The 6,105-nt window shown below is 43.5% G+C and overlaps 1 protein-coding gene across 1 annotated transcript in view; it reads right to left on the reverse strand.

Annotated features, from left to right (window-relative positions):
* IFT38 (intraflagellar transport 38) overlaps positions 1–6,105 on the reverse strand; it is a 44,152-nt gene that overhangs the window by 27,936 nt on the left and 10,111 nt on the right.

Raw genomic sequence — 6,105 nt, forward strand, 5'->3', positions numbered from 1 at the left:
ATATATATATAAATTTTCAGAAGTAAATTACAGGACACTTGTAACTAGATTCTAGCTTTGTCCATATTTTTAGTTAACATATTTTGTAAATCAATAAAATATAGAAAAAAGTTTAGTATGGAAGGGAGAGAGGGGGAATGCTTAAGTGACAAAAAATGAGAAGCTATTTGATAAGTTAAAGAGTAATATCTGGTTTGACTGATGGGCATAGTATTTGTGCTGGAAAAAGAAATGTTGTACACTGTAAAGATGTGATTAAATGTAAATAAATTAATTAATTTTAAAAAAAGAAGAAAAAACAACTATGATTTAAAAAAATAAAACAAGAGAAGTCAATGTGTAAACACGCCCCGGCTTCAGTGGCACAGGGAGCAGCGGCCCAGCTGCTGACCACAGGCTCAGATCTCTGGTGACCTGGAGCGTCCTGTGTGCACGTGCTCAAGAGCTCGACAAGCGAGAGGGTGTGGCGGGGGGGTCACGGCAGGACAAAACCCTGTCGAGGGCACCTCCCTCTCGTTCTCTTTTGTGCACGTTTGTTCCCTCTCATGAGTAAAGTAAACATGAATATGTGTAACTTGAACAATTTTCCCTGATTTTAAATAAATGACCTACACTTCATAACCCTTTTTAAATATCCATATTGATGCTTCGGTTTTGTTTTTGGAATTGTGAACGTCATAGATCTTTTCTTTTAGTTTTTGCTATAGAGTACGTGCGTTCATTAGGGGCAGAGAGAAGGTGAGAAATCACCCCCCGGGGGATGACCCCACCACAATTTCTTCTCCTCTCAGGATCTTGGGCACACAAAAACACAGGCCCTACATGATTTCCAAGCTGTTGGGCCTGGACTCAACCATGTAGGCAGCCATGTGGGATCCGGCACCCTAACCTCCATGCCGCCTGCTGGCCCAATTACAGATATTTTCTAATATCGGAAAGGTATAACAAGAGGTGTCTACCAGGAAATGGCCTGTTCTTGTTAAAATACGCTAGTGCTAAGAGCACGGTCATGGGAGGTCCACTCGATTCGGTCAGCCCAAGAGTGTAAGAATTTAACATTTTCTCATTCCCAGCTATTGCAGCACGCTCTGATTGATGGTGCTATTCACCAGGCTGGGACCCCATGTGAGGCCTGGTTCAGTTCCCAGCCTCCCCTAAAAGTTGGGCATGGTGGGCATGGTAATGTGGGCCTTGGTTACAGCTACCTGGGAAACTGAGGCAGGAAGATCATGACACACTGAGACCTTGTCTTAAAATTTTAGGAACAATCACCAACATACAGAAAAGCATTTTTCCCAACCTACATAATTTAAAAAAAGAAAAACGGGCAAACTGGTGATGTGGTGGTGAAGGCAGCTGCATCTCCTATGGCTGACAGCAGGGTTCAAGTCCTGGATCCCACGGCTTGGAAAATATGCTGGGTGCATGTGCATGTGTGCCGAAGATCCCAACTGGAGGGAGAAATGGAGATCGACTGTGGCAGCCCAGCCCATAGCCTTGTGGCTAAGGGAGCCAGATCCCATAGTTCAAATCCTTACCCCATTGGTCTGAAAAACATGTCAGATGTGTGTGCGCAAAATCCAGAGAGGATAGAAAAATAGAGAAGAGCTTGGGACCAGCAGATGGCGTAATGGCTATGTCGCTGGACTCCCAGGTAGTTGACTGCGGTTCGAGTCCCAGACCTGGTGGCTTCAATTCATGCCGGGAGTGTGTGCGTACATGGCCAAGATCCTGAAAAGAGAATGGAGGAGAAGAAATTGCAGCATGGCTGTCCCCCCTGGGGGGGTGATTTCTCGCTTTCTGTTTCTCTCTCTCTTTCTGGCGAGCGCACGCGCACTATAGCAAAAAAAAAAGAAAGAAATAGAGAAGAACTTGAGGTGTGACATTCCATTGGGAGGTGCTCCTCTCCCTCCGGTGAGTGTACATGTCCTCTGACAATAAACAAAACAGAACACCCCAGCAAATCAGCACTGCCAGAGCAACCCTACCTAACCCTCGGACTGGCTCTTCACCTGCCCCAGTGAGGTCCCCAACAGCAAACAGGAGCCACGCACCTCTGGCAAGGACACAGACGGGACTGCCCCTACTGGCACACACAGCTCTGGCTTGTCCTGGCACTGGTGACTCCAACTCCAACTTGGTCACTGATGGAGGGTGAGGCAAGGCCTCTGCACATGAAGTTACTCGTCTCCTTTGCAATTACTGAGTCTTCTGTGGGGAGCTTCTTGAAGTCAAATGAATAACCTGCTCCTCCTCAACCTTCAATATATTCTTTTTTTAATCACAGCGAGAATTCAGTTTATTATTTCACTCAGCGATTTATGTTGATGCTTAAACTGTACCTGACTTGGCCAGGGGGAGCCCACTTGAGTTGGTTTCTGTGTCCTCTCAATAGAGCCCTTTCTTTTGGAGAGATTTTTGCTACAGGGCACATGTGCTCACCGCAGAATGAGAAAGACCGAAAGCTAGAAATCACCGCCAGAAGGATGGCCACACTGCAATCCCTTCTTTTCCATTCTCCTCTCGGGATCTTGAGCACGCATGCGCACATGCCCGGCATGAGATTAAGCTGCTGGGTCTGGGACTCCAACCACGGTTGATTATGTGAGAGTTCAGCAATAAAACCATTACGCCATCTGCTGGCCCCTCAATAGATCCCTTTTACCCTTTTACTTCTTTACTTTCTGGTACAAGATCTTTTTTTTTTTTTTTTAAGTTTGTTTCTTTCTTTCCTTAGAGAGGGAGACTGGCAACCCCCCCCAGAGACTCATGTTGTGACCTTCCTAGCCCCGGCTGGAAGGGTCATGGGTACGTACGTGAGTGCCCAGTACGTCCAAGTCATCCTGGGAGCTGATCCCCAACCTTCCATGTGGCTTCCAGCATTGCTAAGCGTAGACTGCTTACTGCTGTACACTATGGCTGGGCCTCTGGTATAAGACCTTTCTGTTTTCCTGCCTTAGCTCTAGAATCAGACATAGTTCCCTAATAGCTTTTAGTGGAAAATGGCATTTAGAAGCCAAGATCCAGGTGCCTCGGGGGCTTAGAATTCAAAACATATGTGTGTGGGCATGTTTGTGTATATATACATGACATACGTACATATATACATGTACATACATGTATATAAAAACATTCCCCTACTTAACTGTAAATGGAAAATAATGCATTTAAGCAACATCTCCAATTCCAGGGTTCATTCTGATTTCCTCTCTTTCCATATGTGTGAGGAGCTTGGCTCTGTTCTCCTCAATGTGTTTACTTACTAGATGACTCTGCCTGTACCCACCTCCCATGCCCAAGCCTGCCCTCCTTGCCTTGGGAGGCCCTGACTGTGCTAGGCTGCCTTGAGCTTTAGCATTTAATGAAAAGGGAACTGAAGAAGGCCAGGGATCCTTACAATTTTATACAACTCACAACAGATTCTTATTTTAGGCCTACTCCTATTTATATAGGCTCCCTGCCTGCATTTACTGAATAAAATGAGTCACTAAACAGGCCAGCCCCATGGCCTAGTGGTAAGGGGAGTCAGATCTCATGTGGCCGCCTGCAAGGCTCGAATTCCAGACCTGGCACCATGAAGAAACAACCCACCAGGCATGTGTTCGTGCATGCCTGGAGTTCTGGTGAAGGGATGGAGAAGGGGCTGCAGCGTGACCGCGCCCCACTGCAGGGAGGGGCGCTGTCTCACCCTTCCTCTGTCAAGTCCATACACCCTCTAGCAAACTGCAAACATTTTCTTTAAAGGAATTTCTAATTAATCACTGAATAATTACTGAATACCAAAGACCAGACTTAGCATGCACTGCTGTAATTAAGGCTTGTAAGGCTCTCATGCAATTGGGAGGGACCAAGACAACTGAAGCTGTGCTCTAAACCCCATCTCCTAGACCCCCCGGAACACTCAGACAAGGAGCCATTTTAAATCTAAGGTGTCTCCTGGCGTGTTCAGGGACCAAGGCGACTAAAGCTGTGCGCTAAACCCCATCTCCTAGACCCCCGGAACACTCAGACAAGCAGAGGAAAGATTTCGTCACAGAATGATGAAATGTTCTAGAAGATTCCAGTATTGATATGATAGTCACAAAAGCCTCCTTTGATGGGTTAATGGTTAACACTGGAGGCGGGGCCAAGCTAACCACTGCAAAGGCACAAGAAATATGAGAAACCAAGAAAATATCTCTCCCCTGAGGGGAAAGAACAATCCTTCTTCACCCACAGACAGTACAGTGGAACTTGTGAAAATGCCTGATAGAGAATTCAGCATATTCATAGTGACAGAACTAAATAAGATGCAAGAGCTCAGAGCCGATGAACTCCAGAAGATGCAGGAGAAAAGAGAGAATGAGTTCCAGGAGGTGAGGAAGTTCTTGCACAATCTGAAAGAGGAAATACACATGATAAAAAAGAATCAAAAGGAGCTGTTCGAGATGAAGGCTGAAATGCAGGAAATCAAAACCTCCCTTGAAAGTATTGAAAGCAGATTAGTCCATGCAAAAAATAGAATCTCAGATGTTGAAAGCAAAACCTTTGACCTAGAAAAAAAAAAAAAACAACCAAAAACAGAGAAAATAACCAAAAAAAAAAAAAAAAAGAGAGAGAGAGAGAGAGAGAATATACTATACAAGAAAAACTAGATACCATTAAGCACTCAAACATCCAGATAATCGGTATCCCAGAAAGTGAAGAAACTAATAAGGGCATTGATAATCTATTCCATGAAATCCTACAAGAAAACTTTCCAAATCTAGAGAGGCACTCAAATATCCAGACCCTAGAAATACAAAGGACCCTTAACAGAATCAACCCAAGAAGATCTCCTCGAAGGCACATCATAGCCAGACTGACCAAATCTACAGACAAAGACAAGATACTAAAATTGGCAAGAGAGAAATGACATGTTACTTATAAAGGTTATCCAATCAGGCTAACATCAGACCTCTCATCAGAAACAATGCTAGCAAGGAAAGAATGGGAAAATACATTAAAAGTATTAAGTGAAAAATAGTTTCAACCAAGAATACTGTACCCGGCAAGATTACCCTTCATATGGGAAGACAACATTCTCAGATAAATTAAACCTGAAAGAATTGACCAAGAAAGAAAAAAAATATCTAAAACCATACTGTCTCTGTTGTTAAAGAGTTACAAACAAAATTATAACAAATATTTCAAACATTATCTTTAAAATTAAGTTTTTTGAAATTTTGAAGGTTTTTTTTTTCTTTAATCTTTTTTTTTTTTGAGAGGTTTTTGCTATAGGGCACGTGCACTCGTCAGACAGACAGAGAGAAACAGAGAGACTGAAAGCGAGAAATCACTCCCCAGGGGGGATGGCCACGCCACAATCCCTTCTCCTCCATTCTCCTCTCGGGATCTTGGGCACACACGCACACGCGCCCAGTGTGAGTTTTAAGCCACTGGGTCCGGGACTCGAACCATGGTCGACTATGTGGGAGTCCAGCGACATAGCCATTATGCTAACTGCTGGTCCTGAAAGTTATTTATTAACTGTCAAGAACTATGGAATATGAGCAAAAATTTTTTGATATGTTAAGTAAATGCTTGTGGAAAAACATAAAAATAAATAAATAAATGATAAAAGAAAAAAGAAATAGTATCGGCCCAAACTGAGTAAAATGTTCTAGCCATTAAAAAAAATTCTAGTCATTAAAAAAAAAAAAGAACCTCATGCAATTGGTCCTGCCATTCTCCCTAATTTACAGGTGAGGGAAGTGAGGCGGAGAGAGGTTATATAACTTGCCTAAGATCACACACTGGGATTCAAACCCAAGCAGTCTGAGTCTCGAGTTCCCCTCTCTATTGGAGATGAGAGGAGCAAATTGTAAGCGGCAGTGGGTAGGCAGTGAAGGAGGCAATCACTCTAGTTATCACAGTGCTGCTGAGAACTACAGAGGCCGAAGTCACTGAGGTGCCCAGCAGCGAGGAGTAGTTGAATAATATGAAATGGACATTATGTACTACAATTATTGAGGAATTAATCATCATAAATTGACAAATTTTTAGTAACATGATATACTGTCCTTATTTATAATGAGGGGAAACAACCATAGGAAATAACCATGGCATTCTAGATTGTTCTCTAAG

The sequence above is a fragment of the Tupaia chinensis genome, unplaced genomic scaffold, assembly GCF_000334495.1.
Source record: "Tupaia chinensis unplaced genomic scaffold, TupChi_1.0 Scaffold000042_2, whole genome shotgun sequence".
Lineage (NCBI taxonomy): Eukaryota > Metazoa > Chordata > Mammalia > Scandentia > Tupaiidae > Tupaia > Tupaia belangeri.